Below are 22,150 nucleotides of genomic sequence, written 5' to 3'. Positions count from 1 at the left end.
AAGTCCCTCCAACAAGAGCATAGGAGAATCCCCCTTTGCCATGATCAGTATAGGGTCTATGACACCGGCTGGCAGTTCTGATTCCAGCTAGCAGAGGGTAATGCTGACTGATACCCACCACTGGGGTGTCGTTAAGCCCACGTGAATTATCACAGTAACTCGATTCTACCCACACACTTCCGGGAGGAAAGAGCTGCTCGGATTAGCTGCCTTTCCCCAGCAGGGTGTGAGCAAACGGCAGCCTCAGCCGCTCCTGTCAACGACCACGTCAAATCACCACCGGTCAGAGCAAATCTGAGCCAAAGCCTTTCACCCCTGAGGCAGAGGCTGGGGTGAAGCTGCCGGTTAGAACAATGTGGGGCGGGGGGGGGGGGGCTGATCATACAGCTCAGGAAGGCAGCAATCCTCAGGGAGACCCTGCCGGATGCCTTGGCTTTGCAGAGGCTTGTTCTGGGGTCCCTGAAAGGGGCACACGCAGCAGCTGGAGAGACCCACAAACCGCTGGGCTAAGCTTTCCCGCACTAGGGCTGGTGGGGCTGCTTGAAAGCTGCTGGGGTGATCATGAAGGGATCAAAGCTCATTCCAAGGGGCACAAGCACCTTCCTTAGCAGGCTTGACAGAGCCCTGGCTGGGATGATTTAAGATTGGTCCTGCTTGGAGCAGGGGGTTGGACTAGATCCCTCCTAAGGTCCCTTCCAGCCCTGAGATTCTATGTATCAGCTGAGGCTCCCCATTGGGGACCACGCCCCATTAGTCACTAGCCCCATCCCGTGCCTAGGGAGCAGAGAGGCTCCACAGGGCAGAATTCCCTGCGGAGCCCCAGCTCACCTCATCTGACGTGCCCCCAGCAAACTCACCCTCCTGGATCTAGCAGAAGCAAACGCAGGATATCCCCTTCTGGGGAGCTGCAAGCGTCCTGGTTATAACTGGGGCAGGCCCCACCCAGCGGCTGCCGCTCCACTCCCTGAGAGCACGAGGTTCAGCCTGTGGGTCTCTCGTGAGCCAGCCCATGATTTCGTCACATAGAGAAGTACCCGCAATCCACAGAGAAAGCTGCCGGGGATTCAACAGGTGCCCAGATATCGCAGCGATTGGGCCATAAAAGTGCGTAACTAGATGCTAGGTAGGAAGCTCCTCAGACCCATTCTAGGCGCTTGCATTGCTTGGCTGAGCTTTGGCTCAGGTGCTGATCCTGCAAACACGGACACGGACACTTATTTCATGCTGCTGGAGTCAGTGGCAGGGCAGATCAGCAGAGGCAGGAGAGTTGGCAGGGTTTGGACAGTGAAAATGGCCTAGTCAGTTTCACTTTTCTTTCCAGTCAATTTCACTGGACCGGCTGGGTCCCCAGGCAAACCCTGTGGGGGAGGGGGAGGCATCCTATGGCCGGCAGGGCCGAAGGCGGCACGCGGGCCAGGGCCGCCCAGAGGATTCAGGGGGCCTGGGGCAGAGCGGGGGAGCTGTGGCACTTGTACTCACCCGGCGGCGCTTCGGGTCTTTGGCGGCATTTTGGCGGCGGGGGGCCCGTCAGTCGCTCTGCGTCTTCGGCAGCACTGAAGGGCCCCCCCCCCCACCGAAATGCCGCGGAAGACCCGGACCACCACCGGGCCAGGGCTCGCGGGGCCCCTGCGGGACTTGGGGCAAATTGCCCCACTTGGCCCCCACTCTGGGCGGCCCTGATGGCACCTGTGCCAATTTTCAGTGGCACTCACACTGCCCGGGTCCTGGCCACCGGTCCGGGGGGCTCTGCATTTTAATGTAATTTTAAATGAAGCTTCTTGAACATTTTAAAAACCTTATTTGCTTTACATACCACAAGAGTTTAGTTCTGTATTATAGACTTCTAGAAAGAGACCTTCTAAAAACGTTAAAATGTACGACTGGAACGCGAACCCTTAAATCAGAGTGACGAAATGGAGACTCGGCACAGCACTGCTGAAAGGCTGCCGACCCCTGCTGTAGGGGTTGGGCTGCAAACTGGGCAGGGCAGGGCAGAGAGCAGCTCTTTCCTCGGATGATCTGGATGGGAATTGAAAAACACTCTGGAAAGGTATCAGCGGGTCTGGGCTTTTAGAAACCTGACTGTAGGGCCCAGAGGGGAAGCGTGTCTCTCTCACGCTGAATCAGGCCTGCTCTCTAGGACAGGGTGTATGGCGGGGGGGGGGTTGCTATCTACGCCTGGCCTCTGTATTGTTTCGTTAATTTTATGACTGTGCAGCCAAAAATAAACTGCCCAGCTGGTGACCTGGAAACCCTGGAGTCTCAGTCCCCGGAGGGCAGGGATGACCTACCACCGGTTGCCACCCTCATGCCTAGGACAAAATAATTGCACTGGTGCTCCCGTCGGCACGTGGTGCCATGGCTTTACAGCACAGTGTTAGGATAACCGGGGGACAGGGGCGGGGCTCCGCACCCAGGATGCAGGGCAGACCCAGGAGCGTGGAGCCGGTTCGGGTGAGTCGCTGGGGAAAGGGAACAGCATCCCAGCAGACAAAGGAGAGGACAGGTGGGTCTGTGGGCAGCTCAGGGCCTGAGCCCTTCCTGGCTTTGCTCTCCAGGACAGGAGGAAGGAGCATCGGTGACAGGGCAGGAGCCGGGACTGCTCTTTGTCCCAGGGCACCGGGGAGGTGCTGAGAGCATGGCGGAGCCTGAGCACAGGTGAGGGGGTGGGGTGACAACCCGCCGGGAGTTAAAACACAACAGGAACCGCCATGGCCCAGATCATCCCATGGCCTTGTTGCGAATGTCTCAACACCCCCCTCCGCATGGTCAGCTGGCCGGCAAGTTCCTCGCCACAGTCCCCCACCACCTGCCTTTTGTCTCCCCTCTGCTGGGTTGGGTAAAAAGGGGGGATTTCACTCTGTCACCAGAGGCCTCGCACCGTGAAGCCGGAGCGATGGCCCTCAGGGTGTGGCTGGCTGAGCTGTGACGGCAGCGGGCCAGCGTCGGAAGGGAACGAGTGTGGGACAAAGGGGCCAGGGCGAGCCGGATGAAATCAGGATGGAAAAAACCAGGCTCAGGAAGAGCCAGATCCCACGGAAAGGGCTGGGAGCCCCGTGGCCTGGGACTTTTACAAGGAGCGTGAGCAAACCCTAGGAACTGTACAATCAGGAGCAATCCTGTGCTGGTGGGACCAGTCTGCGTGAGGCAGGAACAGACGCCAGATCTGACGCCTGCTCTGGGGTTTAGCCACTACGCGGGGCTGCTTCCTCCCTGTTTAGTTCTTTATCTGCTTTGATACAAAGCGAGACCAAGGGGAAAAGGGCAAGAAACCAGCTCCAGAGCTGAAAGGAAAAGCAGAAGATGCACAGGCTCTGCCGGGCCCGCTGCATGGGGGGCTGCTGATCAGATGGTGAGAAACATCCACAGTTCCCCGGCCATGAGACAGCTTGTGACAGAGACCCTGGGGAGGGGAGGGCTGGGTTAACACCCCAGGCTGTGGCCTGGGGGACCTGGCAGTGGGGAGTGAAAATGAGGGAGCTGCTGGCGCACAGGCTGCCGAGTTGAGTCACTGGTGACCTGGGTTTGCCTCTGTCCCCCGCAAACGCCACCTCCCGTCTTCCCAGCCTCAGAAACACTGTCACGAACCAGGGGCTCTCTGGGCTAGGATCACAAAGGGACGGAGGCATCTGAGTTTAGGCGCTTACGTCCCAGTTTTAGGCTCCGCTGCCATCCACAAAACTCCTGTCTAAAGCCACATGGAGCCTAAGTGTTTAGGGTAAACGTTCCCCAGGCACTTGAGTTTCTGCCTCCGGGCACGTGCCCTGCTGTCTCCCTGTCGGCGTCCGGCCTACGCCCCGGAGCCAGTCACAGGCCGGAGCAGGAGGGGCGTTTGCCCTCCTCTCTTGCGTGCTGGCACAAGGGGGTGCTTGGCCCCGTGTTCCCGCTGACGCTCCCTGCTCTGGGGTTGCTCAGGACGCTGGGTGGAGGGAGCCGGAGAATAAGCTAGGCAGGGCCTGACGCCGTGGCTGGGAGGAGCCGCGTCCCATGTTACCAAGCCGGGGCGTAACGAAACCAGCCTGACTCTCCGGTGCCAGGGATGCCCTCTCCCCACCCCCCCCACCCCCGGGGCTGTGGCGCAACTGCCTGGCACTCCCGGGGAAACCCAGGCCCTGTGCCACGCCTCCCTCCCGGCTTCCCGGCAACTGGCCGGCCCAGGGCGCAGGTGCGGTCCCCTCTCTAGCCCGGCCAGTTCTATTCCTGGCTCCGCTTGGCGGCCGGAGGCTTCCAGGAATGTAGCTCCCCATGGGCCTCTTGGTCCTTCCCCGCCCCCTCTCCCGGCTCATGCACTCACAGCCTGGCCAGATGCCGGGTGCAGCTGCTCCCCGCCCATCACGCCGTTCCCTGGGGCAGCCGGCCCACGACCCCCCGCACGGTGCGTGAGCAGCCGCCGACAGAGAGGAGAGGGCTGCAGGGTAAAGGGGGCGGCGTTCAGTGGGGCGGCTGGCAGAGACCGATTCCCCCCACCCCCTCTTCCAGCTCAGTCGAAGTGACCGGCTCCCCAGGCTTTCCCCGAGCCTCAGCCACCTCCCCTGCAGCTCAGCCCCCTCCTGCACCCGCCTGTGGACAGACTTAGCCACCATGGCCGGGCGGCCCTCGTTCCTGGCCTCCAGCCGTGTGCTCCTTACCCCTCTCAGGCCACCGGCACTCCCCTGCCTGCCCCCGGGCGCCCCAGACTTCCTCCGGTCCCCTCTCACTCGCCTCCTCACAGAGCCTCCGGGCACCTCTGCCACCTCCGGCTCCACATGCTCTGGCGGATTTCACTGGTCTCCCCGGCCTGCTCCTGCCTCTCTCCCTCCTCCGCTCTCCCCTGCGCACCAGACACCTTCAAGCTGCCCCGTTCCTTCCTGACCAGAGACGGCCCCATCCCCGCCAGCTCCTTGTGACCTCCCTCCCTCGCCCTACGGCCCATCTGGGGGCAGCGCGTGGACGAGACTCTTCCCCCAGCCCCCACATCATGCCCTAACCCTCCAGCTGGAGCCTCCCCCTAATCCTGCCTAGGAACCTCCTAGGCCGCAATCTGGCCGGGCAGAGGTGCCAGCCCTGACTGCCCAGCAGGGCCCACCTAGGACAGGAGCTGGAGGATTTGATCTCGCAACCCGCTGCCCCGGAGGAGGCTGGACCGGGGGCAGCGACAGCCAGAGAGCCAAGCCCTGCGAGCTCAGACAACACCAGCCCGGCGGCTCGTCGCGGGAGGACGTGGATTCAGTACCCGAGCTCTCGGATCTCTGTGCAATAGCCAGGCGTGGTGGGGCCTCCGGGAACAGGAGCCGGGACGAACCCCTCCAGGCTGGGGGGGCTGCGTGAGGGCTGATCAGCAGCCCTGTGCTCTAGCTTCTCTGCTGTGCCTGCCGAGCATCTTGCAGCCCAGCCTGGGGCAACCAGCTCTCCCCAATGCAACAGGCGAAGGGGTCATCTGCTGTCGGGCCTCCGCCGGTATCCCCGAGCCCCGTCCCAGCAATACAGGGCAGGGGCGTTCCGGCTGCATCCCACTAGAACCCAGCTTCCCCCTGCCCCGTCCTGTCCCATCCCCCTCCCTCCACGGCCCTGGCGGTCCCCAGCACACCAGCCCTCCCCGCCAGCCTCAGCCATCCCAGCGACCTGGATCCTTCCCCTCCTGCCTTCCCCCGACTGGGCTATTCTTCTTTCACTGCCTCCCTCATCGCGCTGCTAGGCAATAATCACAACCAGCCTCCTCTGCTCTTTACACAACCCCAGGGAGCACCCAGGCACAGCTGCACCCGACAAGCACCACTGCACACACCCACCAGAGCCAGCTGCACACGCTGCAGCCTCTGTGACACAGAACACGGTGAGCGCCGCTCACGGGCTCACCAGCCATTTAAAGGGGCGCTGCCCTCCGCGCCACGCAACCCTGTCACAGCCCTCTGTGCCGCCCAGCTGGTCCCGCCCGCTGCTCCTGTTGCAAACACGAGATTTCCCTCCTCGGCTCGCCCTCTAGCTCTGACGCAAGCTGGTGGGATGACTCAGCAGCCAGGAGCGAGCTGCCACCCGCGTGGTCCCACCATCCCTGGGCAGCGCTGATAACACAAGGCAGGAGTGGACAAGGAACCGGCGAGCCCCCAGCCTGAGACCGAACCTCGGGGTCACCTTCCCCCAAGCAGCAGCCAAGCGTGGGGAGCCGAAGTTAACCCCCGGCCCCCCAAGGCGCAGGCAGATCTCCGCTCCCTGTCACGGCTGGGTCTGGCAGCCAATAAGGCCCAGCCCGGGTGCCCACCCCGGTTAATTTCCCTGGCCATGGTGCTGGGTTTCTTTGTCGCTGATTTGCACACACTGTCATGCAGTGGGCCGTCGGGAAGACGCCAGCACCCTATGGGTTAATAGCTACATCCCACCCCACGGCAACCTGGAGTAATGACCGTTCTCCCAGCCGGAACCAAGGGGGCTCCCCGGGGGGCCCATCTCCTGCTGAGGCCGTCAGCGGTCGGGAGCCGGGACCTTGCCAGGGCCAGGCCTGGGAGCCGCTGGGCAGGATCAGGATCTGCCTGCGGGACAGCGCTTGGGTCACAGCTCTAGGTTTCGTCCTCACGCTGCCTCTTAGCCGGCAGCTCCTGCCCCCGGCCTCTACGCTGATCCCCCACTTGCTGGGTCGGATCCGTCTGGTGAAGGGCTGATCCCCAGACAAGCCACCTCAGACCCGCCTTCGCGCCCGTGGGTGCTGGGCACCCAGTCCGCTGAGATCAGGGGAGTCAGGGACCGAGATGCCTTCCGGGCTCTGGTTTTGCGAGCAGCTGTGGCGCCCACTGCCGTCCGCTGGAGCATCCCTGGATGAGCTCGGGCAGAGCTGGGTGCCCCTGCATGACAGGGGTTTGGTGGGTCTCAGCCCAGTTCTCAGCAGACAGGGGTCCCCACCACAAAACCCCCGGCCCAATGGGCCCTGCCTGCCTGCTGCAGGCCAAGGGGTGAATGGGTCATGGAGACAGACCCTAGTGTCCAAAAGGGGGGGGGGGTCATTCCATTTATCCCAACTGCTGCTGAGTCAGACAGGGGCTAAATCCATCCCTGCTCCCCACCCCCGCACAGCCTGGCCCCCCCAGCCAGGGTGATATTTACATGCCCAGGGAACCGGCCGTGACTCAGCTCTGAGCAGCTGGGCGTGGCGTGTCCCTGGGGATGATCCCCCGGGGCTGGTGGGGACAGAGACAGGGGACCGGCTCCCCTGAAACACGCAAGCCAAAGTCCAAGCTTGACTCCGCACGGTCCCCTGACGTGGGCAGGATCTGCTGCCCGGCTGCCGTGGTCCACCCGCCCCAGGGACAGCGGGGTGGTGAGCTCCTGTACCCAGCCGCACCCGCTCTGCACCAGTGCGGGGTATCGGCCTTGGGACCCGGGCTCCGCTGCATTCCCGCCCAATCTGCTATGGGGTAGGAAGCAGCGGGGGGCTGCTCTGTCTGGGGGGCCCTCCCACCTGCCCCCTCCTCTTCCCAGAGCTGGCCAGGCCCCTGCTGCAGGCTGTGTAGATCCGTCCCCAGGCTCAGTTCCTCATGCTCATTTTGGGGTGGCCGGTGGGGGAGGGATGCGGCGGGGTCATATCCTGGGCATTATCCCATGTTTGTGAACACGTCCCCTCGGGTTCCATTTCACACTGCAGGCTGGGAGCTCCAGGCCCGGCACCCGGTGCCCCCCTACACAATCTGTCAGTGGCACCCGCCTGGAAGAACAGATCCATCCAAACAGACTCATAGACTGTAAGGTCAGAAGGGACCATTACGATCGTCTAGTCTGACCTCCTGCCCAACGCAGGCCACAGAACCTCACCCACCCACTCCTGTATCAAACCCCTAACCTGTGCCTGAGCTACTGAAGTCCTCAAATCGTGGCTTAAAGACCTCAAGCTGCAGAGAATCCTCCAGCAAGTGACCCGTGCCCCGTGCTGCAGAGGAAGGCGAAAAACCTCCAGGGCCTCTGCCAATCTGCCCTGGGGGAAAATTCCTTCCTGACCCCAAATACGGCGATCAGCTAAACCCTGAGTGTGTGGGCAAGACTCACCAGCCAGCACCCAGGAAAGAATTCTCTGTAGTAACTCAGATCCCACCCCATCTAACATCCCATCACAGGCCATTGGGCATATTTACCGCTCATAGTCAAAGGTCAATTAATTGCCAAAATGCCCTGGGCCTCCCTCTAACCAGCCACCATCTCCTCCTGGGGGACTGCGGGGCTGTGATGCTGCTGGTTGCCTCCTGGATTGCCACGAGTACCCCAACATCCAAGCCTGGCACGACCCAAGCACCCCTGTGACCCCCCTTCGTCCCACCTGGGGGGGTGATACGGAGTTACCCTCTTCCTCCCATCGTGCCCATCACCGTAGCCTCAAAGCACTTGCAGCGAGGAAAGGAGCAGAGAACAGGGGTAAGGGCCCTTCCGAACAGCTGGCAGGGCGGCCCAGGGCAGCAGCGTCCGTCTCCGCTAGGTGTTGGGGTCCGTCCCCACCCTGAGCCCAATCCAGGGCCCCCCACTCCCACTGGAGTGCACGGATTCCCCCACCACCTGGATGGCTCCGATTGCTGCCCAGATGCCGACGGTCCCAGAAAGCAGAACCCCTCCCCCTCGCCCCCCAGGGAATCAGCCCCGTCACACGCGTGAAGCAACAGCCGGCAATTCCGGTGGAACAGGCCTGGGGCCGGGACACGGCCCCGCTCGGCCACACGCAGCCAGTACAGGGATCCCGAGAGAACTCGGGGCAGCCCCCAGACCCAGCCCTGCCTTGAGCGGCACCAGTCTGCAGGGGAGGCCCCCTTCGCCTCTGCCCGTTGCTGCCCAGGACGGCCCACGCTGCAGGCACAGAGGGTTTAGCCAGTGGCCTGTCCCGTTTGGCTATTGACAGGGGCTGTGATGTGTGGGGCAGCTTGCCCAGGTCTCCAGTGTAGACAACCCGGCTTTGATCACCCTGTAGTATCCTTGTGGCCTGGAGAGACTCAGCGGGGGGCAGGATCAGGAGGGACCCCGGTGTTCAGGAGCTGGGGGGGGGATCTCAGACAGGGGCTAGTTTAGGGGAAAGGAGTGTGTGTTGGGGGGAGGCCCGGGGAGGCAGCTGAGTGAAGGGGAACCCCAGGGATCTGCGGAGCCCGACCCGTTTGACATCACCCTCGATGGCTGGGAAGAGGGAGAGAGACGGACGTGAATGATACTCACAGGGGGAGCTGCAATCAGCGAGGAGGAGCAGAGAGCCAGTGACGCCCGCCCGGGGACCCTGAGCCAGAGCGGAAACCCTCCGCCGGGCGAGTCTGCCGGGGAAAAGGCAGCTGATCTCTCAGGGTGGGGGTGGGGGGCAGCCGACGCGAGCAGCGATGCTAGGAGCGACCCGGGGCTGAGCACGGAGAGGAAATCCAACGGGGAGACAGAGCCGGGAAAGTAAAAAGCCCCGCGGCTGGCCCGGGCTTGCAGGGCTACAAACTGCCGTGCAGACTCAAACCACCGGGAGGTGGGAGATTTCAGAGCCTGGGCTCCAGCCCCCCGCCCGAACGTCTGCACCGCCATTCCTCCTCCCGCAGCCCGAGCCTGAGCCAACTGACCCGCGTGCCGAGACGCGGGGTTCTCGCTGCAGTGTAGACGGACCCATCCCATCCCTCTCGACGGACAGCCCGCAGCACAGGCCCCCCAGGACCCGGTCACACGGCGGGGAGGCGCGCGGGTACCTCGGCGAGGACGATGGAGACTGACACGCCGCTCGGATGCTCAGAGATCGGCACAGGAGTTTGCTAGAGGCGGCTGTGGAGGGCTCAGCTAAGCACGGAGTAAGCGGTGGTCTGCACAGCAAACCCCAGTGGATGAGAGGAGATCAGCCTGCTCCCTGCAGGAGACAGGGAGGAGGGGACCACTGAGCTGAAGGGCCATGGGGCTGGGAGAAGCAGGGGGGCCCGGAGAGGACCGGGAGAAGGGGATCACGTGCTTTGCTGGATCGGGGCCAGCCCCACGTGTCTCACCGCGGTGGGAATCCAGCCGCGGTTCCGTCCGCCCCCTCTCAGTCCAGCCGGGGTCTCCCGCGGGAATCCCCCTCGCAAGCGGCAGCCCAGGTGGGGCCTGTGAATCGTGGCCACACGCCGCTCTGCCGTGGGCGGGCGTAGCTGGCGAGCCAGGCCGGAGCCGATCTCTCCGTTCGGGGTAAGGCGGGGAAAGGAGCGCCGGGCTCTGCCTCCCGGGACGTCCAGCCGGAGCCCTCTGCAGGTGGGCGCGGCCCGGAAGCCCAGGCCAAGGGAGCGACAGGGCAGGCCACAGACACTAATGCAACAGCTGATGCCAGCACATTCATGAGAGTCCTGCCATGAGGTTCCCCCAGCGTCCCGCCCCCTGGAGCTGCCGGCTAGCGGCTCTCCCGGGCTCCGATCCAAACCCCACGGCAGCCCCGAGTCTGCCCGCAACGGGCACTCGGCCCGGCCACTGCCCAGCGGGCGGGACGAGAGCAGGGCTCCGGGGCCCGGAAGGAAACGGGGAGCGGGTCAACGGACCTGCTTCCTCTGCGACGCGCCCTGCGGCGGAGGGGGGCCTGGCGGCTGACGGCAAACGGGTCCGTTGCCTCGGGGCACCTTGGCCCCCCTGCTCCCGCTGGACACCCAAAGAGCCATGAGGAGGCAACGGGACCCCTTCCGCTTCCTGCTCTTCCTGGCTGGGGGCAGGCGGGAAGGGGAGGACAAGCAGCAGGCCCCAGGGAGGAAGGACCCCCACGTTCCCCCGGGAGGGCAGCCCCACCGGCCAGGAGGAGCAAGAGCAGGCGGCCACAGGTGGCAGGAGATGCCATAAACGGCCCTGGCTGGGGGCAGCACACAGTGTCGCTGCAGGGGGTCCCGGTGCCACGGGCCGTGCTCCCTGCTGTACGTTAATTCGCCGCGTGGACGGGCGGGCAGAGCGTGTGACAGCCTGGGGATCCCCCTGCCTGGGCGGATGGGGAACTAAAGCCAGCCACAGCAGCCCCCACACACACCCCCGGTGACCTCCAGAAAGGGGCGCGGCAGCTCCCAAGCACAAGACCAACCAGCCCCTGCTACAACCTCCATCTCCGAGAGTCACCAGCACATTCACGCCCCCCGCCCGCCCTCTCTGCAGGCTAACCCTCCCCCCTCCCGATGCAAGACCCCCCTTTGAAAAGCCCCCCCCCGTGCCTCGGTTTCCCTGTCACAGCAGGAGGACAACGATCCTGCTCCCACTCAAAGGATGTTTAATTAATTAGAGGGGCCTCGTCAGGTTAATTACGGAGGGGCTTGATTCTGGCAGCAGCGGCATCACCACTGATTCAAAGCAGAGTCAAGAGATCAGAAGGTCCCAACCTCTGTCCCCGAGAACGCCGCCGGCTGCACGCGACGAACGGGCCCGATCCTCAGCCAGCATCAATGAGCTCAGCGCCACACGGGCACCATCCCACCGGCTGGGCATCTGCTCCCCTGTCATCGGCCTGCCTGTTCTCCAGGGCGGCTCGCTCCCCGCGTCTCCCGCCGCGTGAGTGTCCCAGCCCACTCCTCGCGCCCGGCAGCACTGGGCCGGATCCGGCTCTGCCCTGGTATTCACTCCCTGTGCAAAGCCGTGTCCATCAGCGCCCTGCCCCTCTGGACTTTGCACTGGTGTCAACGGCCACCCGAGTTGCCAGGCAGCCGCAGGAGATTGTTGCTGGGGTATGCGTCAATCCAAGCGCTTCACTGGTTCAACGGGGGAAACGTGCCTGTTAACACTGGGACGAGATCAGCTGAGCTATGGATCACATACCCCAAGGCCTAAAATTAGCGCCTGATCCTGAAAATCCTTGTGCTTGGGAGTAATTTAGGAAGAGCCAGGCTGGATCAGAGCTGAGGTCCCTCTCACCTGGCTCAGTGACGGGTCCCAGATGCTGCACAGAAAGGTGCAAGAACCCCGCAGCAGCAGATCCCCTCACATTAGGCCCACCCTGATCTCTAACGGTTGGGGGGTCGGCTCAAGCCCTGAAGCAGGAGGTTTAATATCCTGCCACAATCTACGCTGGCCTTAGTTATTGTAAGTGTCCACAGAAAGGTCCAATCCCTTTTTAAAGCATTTGGCCTCCACCGCTTCCCGTGGCGGAGAGTTCCACCGGCGAATCCCCCGCCGTGTTTAACACTGTCGCCTTTTATCGGTTTTCAATTCCCCACCTTTCAATTTCATCGCCTGTCCCCGGTTCTTGTGTTCGGAGACAGGGAGAACAGACGCTCCCCCAGCTGCCTCTCTCGGTCACTGTTGGATGCGGGGGGTGTCTCCTTTCTAAGGCGACAGTCCCAGGCTTTTCAATCGCTCTTCACACCCACGTTTTTCCAGACCTGGATCATCCTCCTCGCCCTCCCGCGAGCCCCTCTCATTCTGCAATAGCCAGTGCAGCACACCCGGCCCAGGCGAGACCACGCCCTCGATTATTTGGCATTAGAATATTCTCCGTATGAGTCACCAGGCCAGTCCCTGTACAGCCCAGCAACGTCACAACGAGCCCTCCCCTGGAGTTCACATGAATAACAATAACTGTTAATAATCGACGCTCTCCATTGCTGTCGGCAGTGGGGTTGGACCCTGTCGGTCCCAGGACCTTAGACAGACAATAATTAATATCGCCCCACCCCCCTCGTCTCTCTAACAAACTCTCTGACAGTGTCCATTTAACAGCTGGGCGCTGCTTTGAAATCCCGGCAGGGCACTACAGAGGAGTGAGTGATTATTGTTGTTATTAATTTAAGAACATACAACAGCCAGACTGGGACAGAGCACTGGTCCATCTAGTCCAGTGTCCTGTCTCTGACAGTAGCCGGTGCCAGATGCTTCAGAGGGAGTGAACAGAACAGGGCAATTAGCGAGTGACCCATCCCCTGTCATCCAGTCCCAGCTTCTGGCAGTCAGAGGTTTAGGGACACCCAGAGCATGGGGCTTCATCCCTGACCATCTTCTCTCATAGCCAATGATGGATCCATCCTCCATGAACTCATCTCGTTCTTTTTCAAACCCAGTTATAGTTCTGGCCTTCACAACATCCTCAGGCGAGGAGTTCCACAGGTTGACAGTGTGCTGCGTGAAACACTTCCTGATGTTTGTTTGAAACCTGCTGCCCATTCATTTCATCGGGTGACCCCTGGTTCTTGTGTTACGTGAAGAGGTGAAGAACACTTCCCCATTCACGATTTTATAGACCTCTGTCATATCCCCACCCTTAGTCGCCTCTTTTCCAAGCCGAACAGTCCCAGTCTTTTTAATCTCTCCTCCTAAAGAAGCTGTCACGGGGTGCTGGCCCTTTAAGTGGAGAAGCCCCCCCCCCCCCCAACCTCCCAGCTGAGACTGATCAGCTGGGGATCAGGTGAGTATAAAAGCCAGCCAGGGGGCCAGGTGTGGGGGGAGTTGTGAGGCGGCGGATGGGAAACAGGTCAGAACAGACTGACAGTCTCAGGCAAGTGGCTGGTCGAGTGGGAACCTGTGGGGAACGGAGGGGCCCCTGCAGGCACCCTGGCTTAGCTGGAGAAGGGATGATTCTGCCGAACTGGTTATAAGTTGGAAGAAAGAAAGCTGAAGCCCTGGACCAGACACTGGCTCCTGCCTGTGCCGGAAAGCCAGGCCTGCAGCCCCCGCTGAGATCAGGGCCCCAGAGGAGCTGTGCAGACCCAATGCACATGTCTGCACTGGAGCCGGGGGTGTAACTTCCAGCTCAGACAGACGTACCCGGGCTAGCTCTGCTGGCGCTAGGGCACTAACAACAACTGTGCCGCCCTGGCAGGGCAGCTGCCTGCCCTCACCCACGCCGAGGGGATCCTACTGGGCACAGCTGGCTTGTCCTGCTAGCCGCAGCTACGCTCCTGTCTCTAGCGCACGAGCTCCAGCAGAGCTAGCGTGGGTATGTCTCCCGGAGCTGGGAATTACCCTCCCCTTATAACAGACCAGACCGGCCGGGGGAGGGGATATAAACCCAGCATGGACCATGTGCTGCAAATGTCACGTCAGTTACACAGCACTTTCTTGCTGATGTTTCAAATTCACCCCCATTAGTAGCAGTGTTAATTATTGCTGATTACTGACTCTCAGGTTTTACAGAGCAGAAGCCTCCCTGGATTGAGGGGTGAGTTGGAAGGGTACAGAAATCCCATCGGTGGGCCCCTGGATCCACTCACCCCAGGGTGGGTACACACCCAGGCTAGAAAAATAAAAACAAGGAAGGAGTGAGTCATGTTTTAGGTGGGTCTGTTCCAGCCCTGCCGGGGGCCTCCTGGAGGGCCTAATACTGCAACGAGCAGCGTGTGATCAAAGCACAACCCAGCTAACCGCCACATGAGCTGGCCTCCCCTCTCTCTCACTCCGGAGTCACTCCAGAGTGACTCCATTGCACTCAGTGTGTTTACACTGGCATAAGGGACAGGAGAAACAGAGCCAGGAAGTAGGAGCAGCTGAAGCTACGAGCCCATGTTCAAGCGAGGGCCACTCCTAACGCCTGTGTCTGGCGCGAGGGGCAAGAGGTGACCTGAGAATGCCCTGGATGAGAGGCCAGCTCACCAGGGGCATGTGAAACAGGCAGGAGGTGAGAGACGGGGAAGGGAGCATGACATGAGGGGGAAGTGGGGTTGGCCTGGCCACTTCCCCATGCAGCTGATATGGACTCTACACTTGGGAGCAGGGAAACCTCTGTCATGGGGAAAGGAGCAGGCGCTCCCTCCAGCCCGCACCTGCCCCACCCTTCTCCCAGGCCTCTTATTCCTCCGCACACACGCCGTGATAAGCACCATTCAGGGGTGTAGGCTAAGTAATTCTCATATAGCTATGGGGAGGGGGGAGAGAGAGCCCAGTGTGGGCTGCCAGGGGGCTGCGGGTCGGGAGTGAGGGGCACCAGCAGAGCAGTGGGGGGAGCCCGGGGCTGGGCTAACAGGGGCTGCGGGTCGGGAGTGAGGGGCACCAGCAGCACTGGGGGGGGGAGCTTGCCCAGCCCTTGCCTGCTCTCTGCCAGTCTGTTACACGCCCCCCCCCCCCCGCAGCACAAACCGACCCCAGTCCCCGGTGCTCCCAGCTCCAGCTGCCGGCGCCCGACCCCCCCGAGCCCGAACGCCCCCAGGGGCCCTGCCAGGAAGGAGACACCCGGGCCCTGCGTCCCACCCGCGGGCTAGGCAGGGTCTGACCCCGGCCCTGGGGACCCGCTGCCCAGCCACCCCCCCCGAGCCGCCCACACCCAGCAGCGGCCCCCGGACGCCCCGGTCCCCCGGCCAGGGAGCGACCCGGGGCCCGTGCGCTGGATCCCGAGCCGGGCCCGTGCGCACGACGCGGCGCCAGGAGGACCCGGGCTGTGGGGACCGGAGGGGCCTGGCTCCCCGCTGCGCCCCGGCCCGGCCCGGCTCCCCCCTCGGGCTCAGCCCCCGGCTCCTCGCAAGGCGCCGGGAACGTTTCCAGCCCGGGGCCAAGCGCCAGCTCCTTACCGGGCTCCGGGCCTCTCCGGCCGGTCTCGCTCCTCCACCTCCCCAGCGGCGAGTGTGTTTGTCGGGCGGGCTCCTCCCTGGGCGCGCAGCCGCTCCGGGCCCGGGTGCAACCCGAGAAGGGAGGGACCCGGCCGGCAGCTCCTCCCCCAGCGGGCCGGGGCACCCGCCGTGGGGGCGAAGGGCGAGCGCAGCGCAGCGCAGCGCAGCCAGGAGGCGGCCGGCGGGTACCGCACCCGCTTCCTGCGCCCCAGGGCCCCGGCCGGGCTGGCGAAACAGCGCAGCCGGGGGTCCCCGAGGCGGGGCCAGGGATGGAGGCAGGGCCGGGGGTCCCCGAGGCAGGGCCAGGGATGGAGGCAGAGCCGGGGGTCCCCGAGGCAGGGCCAGGGATGGAGGCAGGGCCGGGGGTCCCCGAGGCAGGGCCAGGGACGGAGGCAGGGCCGGGGGTCCCCGAGGCAGGGCCAGGGACGGAGGCAGGGCCGGGGGTCCCCGAGGCAGGGCCAGGGATGGAGGCAGGGCCGGGGGTCCCCGAGGCAGGGTCAGGGATGGAGGCAGGGCCGGGGGTCCCCGAGGCAGGGCCAAGGATGGAGGCAGGGCCGGGAGTCCCCGAGGCAGGGCCAGGGATGGAGGCAGAGCCAGGGGTCCCCGAGGCAGGGCCAGGGATGGAGGCAGGGCCGGGGGTCCCCGACTCAGGCCAGGGATGGAGGCAGGGCCGGGGGTCCCCGACTCAGGCCAGGGATGGAGGCAGGGCCGGGGGTCCCCGACTCAGGCTAGGGATGGAGGCAGAGCCGGGGTCCCTGACGTGGTGCCAGGGACTTACTGCAGGGACAGATTTACAGCCCGATCTGACTGGAGATGCCCTGCCCCTCTCTTAGGCAGGGTTGGCTGAATAGTGCCAGCAAAGTTACTCCGGCTGCTGCCGAATCAGCTGGGCCAGCCCGGCGGAGCCAGATCAATCTGAGTTGGGATGGACAGCAGTGTGAACCTGAAATAGAGAGAGAGAGAGTGTGAGAGAGAGAGAGAAGGGTGACCAGATATCAAGTGTGAAAAATCAGGACAGGGGGTGGGGGGTAATAGGACCCCATATAAAAAAAAAAGTCCCAAATATCGGGACTGTCCCTATAAAATCGGGACATCTGGTCACCCTGTGTGTATGTATGAGAGAGAGAGAAGTTCGCTCTCTAGTGGTTCGTCTCATAGGATAAAAGACCTACTACTGGTATCGGGTAGGAGATTCTCTTCCAATCAAGTGTCAGATGCCAGTGGTTTTCATAGATTCGAAGGTCAGAAGGGACCATCCGATCATCTGGGCTGACTCCTGTTTATCACAGGTTGTTACATTTCACCCCATTACCCCTCTGCAGAGCCCAGTAACTCATGTCTGGCTAAAGCATCTTCCAGAAAGGCAGCCCGGCTGGCTTTGGAGACATGGAGAGAATCCACCACTTCCCTGGGGAGTTCGTTCCAGGGGTTAACCAGCGCCACTGTTAACAATTTGTGCCATGTTTTTTCCATGGGAATTTGTCTGGTTTCAGCTTCCACCCATTGGTTCTTGTCCTGCCTTTCTCTGCGAGGTTAAAGAGCGCATTAGTACCTGGGATGTCTCCCTGCAAGGAAAAGGACACAACGCCTACCCCTGAAATACAGTGTACAAGCAAGGCAATAAAGCTGCTTCTTAAATTAGTTTTAAACACACACAGACGCACCGTTTAAAAGCAAGATTTCACAAACTTACCTTCCACCACATGATAAAGACACGCTGGTACCTGCTGCTTCTGTTTTCCCACCACTATTATTGCAGCCTTGGGCTAAATGAGTAAGCCGCATTTTAGTTAGTAACTCCTTAACTGCTTCCTTGACTATGTTTACACAAATCCAAATACGGACTGTTTAGAGACAGGGGTTTTCAAACCAGTATTAAACCCAGGCGGAGTTAAAATGGAAATTTACTTTGCCCTGGTGAATTACCGCTGGAAGTTGCTGTTTTGAAATACCTTAACTGTGCCTTTCCATTGGACTTGGTGTCCTGGAAAGGCAGCACATACCACTGGGCAACCTGAGGTCCATGCTAACAAAGTTTTTTGTCAGTGAATTTCCTAGCCTTTGAACAGAAAGAGAAACATTGCGGTAGGAGTTAGGGGTCATGTAGGCAGGTATAATTATCATGTGTCTTGACATATCACGTCGTGACACAAAAAGAATCAGTGGAGCCGCTACTGTATTTGGAAAACTCTGCAAGATCTGGAAGGCTAAAGACAGGTAGATAACAATGGAAATCAGCCTCTGTGAGACAACAGTCAGGCCACTACTGCTGTATGGGTTGGAGTGTTAGCATAGCAGCTGGGGCGAGAAATGACCCTGTTGCAGAAGATTCAACAAAGACACCTGCAGTGGTTTGGACATGTGCTCAGGATGGACCCAGAAAGGGAACCCTACCTGGTGAGACATACCAGAGTGCAAGGAACTAGAGGAAGGCCAAGGATGCGCTGGATAGACACGGTGGAGAATGACACAGAACAAAAAGGTTTAAAGATGAATGACATCATGAAGCTGGCACAAGACAGGAAGCGATGGAAAGACCTCAGTCCGCCCCATTGTAGATGCTGGGAACCGAAGATGACTTACCACGTGGGTGTGCAGTTCAGGTGCTCCGATGGGCAGGTGGTGGTAATACTTAGCTCAGGAAACATGATCATCCCCCTCGTCCAGATGGGGAACCTCTTGGAACAGAGATGACATCACTTGGCCAAGGTTAGCCAGCTGGCCAACCAGAGGATAGAGCCCAGGTTTTCTGCGTCTCAAGCCATTGGTCCTTCCACTAGGCCACACGGTTGCTATGTGATGCCTAAGTGCCCCCTCCCGCCCCGGTGATGCTTTGGGATAATGGTCACACTAGTCCTAACAGGGCTGGTAAGAGAAATCTCAGGCTTGGTCCATGTCCCAAGAAATGGACAGTTTTCTGACCTGGTGATCACAGCAACTTTACGCATGTGAGAAAAGATTGGTGTGTCTCTGTCCTCCCCCACTTCCCAGCTCCCGCTCCCATGAAGCCATTCACATTTCAGAAGCCAGGTGTGTACGAACCCCCCGCCCCCAGGCACAGTCTGTGAACTTTAAGAAAAGCTGCGGGGGTTGGGGACTGTACCTCAGGAACCTCTTGCCCAAATGACCCCATATTTTGACCATGAAACCTACCCCGCTCTCCCATGAGGCCAGGCAAATGTCAAGCTAGTCCGGGTCCACATGCGGATTTTAGAGCACTGAGAAGAATCGTCCTTTAAACAGAAACGTCTACGTGGGGGTGTGGGCAGTTTGTGATTGGTCTCTATGCAGGGGTAACTGGGTGACATGGTACGCGGCAGGTCAGACGAGATGAGTTAATGCTCCCTTCTGCCTTAAACCCTGTGAATCTGAGACTCCAGCCAGATTGTGTTACCAGCTATTTGCGGTGGTCCATTGACCTGACATCGTGGCCCTGTGCTCTCAGAGGGTATCACGCTGCTCTGAGCGGCGGCTTTGGTGATCACACGTGACTCTTGATAGAGCAAAATCATCAACTGAACAACTATGCAAAACTGCTGCGTGCCTGGGCTGGTTACTGGGCAGGCCGGTTACCCGTGGCTGGGTCCCTAAGGAGAACAGCACTTCCTACATTTGCTGATCACGGCCGACCATGTTGCAGCCTCTCAGGCCAGCGCTATGCTGTATTCTTTGTCTCTTTCAGCCTGCGGGTCGCTTGGCAGCTGAAGCCAGTGAAATTTGGGGCAAACCCTTGCAAAATTGGCTGATCTAATCAATGATGCAGAAAAGGGACATTGAAGGCCAAGTTGTGTAATCCTGTTTTAGGTGCTTGTATAGCCACATCCTGAGGTGTCCGAGCACCCCACAACCTTTACTGCGTTTACACTCACAACTCTCTGTGCGGCAGGGCGATTATCCCCATTGTACAGGTGGGAAAGTGAGAGCTGGAGGCTGTGTCTACGCTGCATCGTGAAGCCGGGCCTGGGGGACCCGGGCTTGTGGTCTGTGTTTCCAACGCTGTGCTTGCATTGTAAACCTGGGTCCGGATCTCACAGCCGTGCTAACGCGTCCGTACTGCACTACGCAGGCCTTCTGATTCGGGGCTGAGGCTTGAGCTCCATCCACACTGCAACAGCCGTGAGACACACAAACCCCTCTGCATCGAATCCAGCTCCTGGATGAGTGGGTGTCACGGAGTCCCTGGGCGATGCTCTGGAACTGCTCCCCACAAAGCCAGGCAGGACTTTGGGGAGCCTCCTCTCCCTCGGAGCAGACTGTCTGCAGGGCAAGAAGCTCCCACGGCTTCACCTCCTGGGTCTCTCCTTGGAGCATTCAGCCTCCTCTGCCCCTCCGTGCGCTTCCCCCAGCGAGTCCGCCCAGGCGGGGTCCTGGGGAAGCCAGAGGGTCCTGCACCCCCACTTCACAGTCAGATGTGACTCTCAGCCAGCCAGTAACACAGAGGTTTATTAGACGACAGGAACAGGGTCTGAAACAGAGCTTGTAGGTACAGATAACGGGACCCCTCAGCTGGGTCCATTCTGGGGTCCAGCGAGCCACACAACCCCATCTGCCCTCACTCCCCGTCCCCAGCCAGCTCCAAACCGAAACCCCCTCCAGCCCCTCCTCTCTGGCCTTTGTCTCTTTCCCAGGCCAGGAGGTCACCTGATCTCTTTGTTCACCTTTAGCCATCCCCTTGCAGGGGTGGGGAAGGGCCCCAGCCATTTGTTGCCAGGAGACAGAGTGTCGGTCATTTATGTGCACTGGAGACTTGAGAAATGCATAAGGGAAACTGAGGCACCCACACAGTATTCAGAGGAAACATTAAGAACAGTCCCACTTCGTCACAGTGGGTGGGTGAGTTTCTGTAGCCTGCAATGTGCAGGAGGTCAGACTAGATGATCGTGATGGTCCCTTCTGAGCTTGCAGTCTATGAGTTTCATGACTACCTCTGTGAAGTCACATTTCTGGTATACACAGACAACAACCCATTGACCTCTGTGCTAACACCAGCCGAACTTCATGCCACGTGACCCCGCTGTCTCTCTGTATTGTCCACCTATGACTTCAGTCTTCATTCCCGGCCTGGCCTGAAAAGCACTGATGTCCTGTGTTGGGAAACTGAGTCATAAATCCACCCAATTTAGTCTTAATCAATTTTCACCTTTATTTATAAGTGTTCAGGAGAATTAGTGTCACGTATTGTGTCTGAACATATATTTATGCCAGACAATAAACAGATAAGATGGAACAGGCGGGGGCCCAAGTTACCAAATTTCAGAGTACCAGGAAGTTCTCTTGTACTTCGCGATGGTTATTGCGGCTTTTGACCCCTGGTCTGGTCCTTCAGTCTCATTCCTTCAGTTTCTGGTCTGGCGTTTCTCCAGTTTGAGCCTCTCCATCACTTAGATTCTTAACATTGCCACATAACACATTTATTAACTTTTTCTCCAACCAGCATTAAGCATTTGTCTTTATGTAACCCGTGAAATATGCCTGGGCAAGCTTCAATTTACACGGCATTTGCTGTTTATACCTTCCCCTTATTTCTGCCCATAGAAGGAGCAGTAACATTTAAGCAAATCGATCTAAGAGAAAAAAATTAGCAAGACAACACTCATGCCAGACACAGTTGGGCTAAGGCCCTGGCCTAAATGTCACCTCATCCAAATTCATTCACTAGCCGTAATTATCAATTACGAAAGTGGAACTAACAGAGCCCTCAAGTTACCGTTTAATAATTCTTCATCTTTATATTTGTGTCACCATTCGGTATATCTGTATCATCAAAACCCGTAATCTTATTCGCGGGGTGGGGGGAGAGGGTTAAAGAGCACCGGGACAGTAAAGTGCCACTATTTCTTCATTTTCTTCAAAAATGGGTTTTCAAGAAACTGCCAGACTACTCAAAATCCGCCATTGTGCTTGTGAATCATTTTTTTAAAAAAGCTTCAGTGGTAGTTTTGCGGGTTGCATTTTGAGGGATGCTCTTTACTTTAAGGATCAGAGGGGTAGCCGTGTTAGTCTGGATCTGTAAAAGCAGCAAAGAGTCTTGTGGCACCTTATAGACTAACAGACGTTTTGGAGCATGAGCTTTCGTGGGTGAATACCCACTGCGTCGGATGCATGTAGTGGAAATTTCCAGGGGCAGGTATGGAAATTTCCACTACATGCATCCGATGAAGTGGGTATTCACCCACGAAAGCTTATGCTGCAAAACGTCTGTTAGTCTATAAGGTGCCACAGGACTCTTTGCTGTCTTTACTTTAAGACCTTCATGGTCATTGGTCTCCAACATCTGTCTTGATGCCCTCCACCAGGACAGGACCAGGTACCTGACTCCTGGAGGACTATGCCTGCACCTGAGGTAAAGGGTCTGTGCCATCCACAGGGTCCAACAAACAGCTGCCAACCCAGAGAGGGTGAGGGATCAGTTGGGAGCCCCTCCAGAAGCGATCTTCACCTCCTATGCCTGCTTCACCAATTCGGATGTGACTTCTCTACCGCAGCAGAACAAATTAGAAGGTACAGACCCCAGTGTAAGGGATGTCACTTCTGCCCTGGAGAAGGGAAGGCTGGAGTTATGGGAGAAGTCTTCTCAGCTAGATGCACCTCTGTGCTTATGGGAGTAAACTTACCCGGAGAAGCAACTTGTTGCATCACGTAAGTCTGGGGTCCCAGGCCCTGCAGAAAGTTAGTGCTCCCTGTTCGGTTTAGGAAGATTCCTTTTTCCCATGAAG

General features: G+C 59.7%; 2 protein-coding genes across 3 annotated transcripts in view; one reads left to right on the top strand and one right to left on the bottom strand.

Annotated features, from left to right (window-relative positions):
• The window catches only part of TMBIM1 (transmembrane BAX inhibitor motif containing 1), a 29,511-nt gene extending 13,981 nt beyond the window's left edge, over positions 1-15,530 (bottom strand). Inside the window, exon 1 of one of the 2 annotated variants that reach the window (XM_044978509.1) lies at positions 15,396-15,530. The gene's annotated coding sequence lies outside the window, so the exon portion shown is untranslated. Of the gene's footprint in view, positions 1-11,285; positions 11,408-15,395 lie in introns of those variants that run through there. The other variant, XM_044978510.1, reaches the window with a different exon arrangement.
• LOC123343392 (protein lifeguard 3-like) overlaps positions 14,375-22,150 on the top strand; it is a 29,683-nt gene continuing 21,907 nt past the window's right edge. Inside the window, exon 1 of the mRNA XM_044978508.1 lies at positions 14,375-14,509. The gene's annotated coding sequence lies outside the window, so the exon portion shown is untranslated. The remainder of the gene's footprint in view (positions 14,510-22,150) is intronic.

Source organism: Mauremys mutica, chromosome 10 (genome assembly GCF_020497125.1).
Source record: "Mauremys mutica isolate MM-2020 ecotype Southern chromosome 10, ASM2049712v1, whole genome shotgun sequence".
Classification (NCBI taxonomy): domain Eukaryota; kingdom Metazoa; phylum Chordata; order Testudines; family Geoemydidae; genus Mauremys; species Mauremys mutica.
Note: the sequence above shows the minus strand (reverse complement) of the source record. Positions and strands in the feature narration are given on the sequence as shown.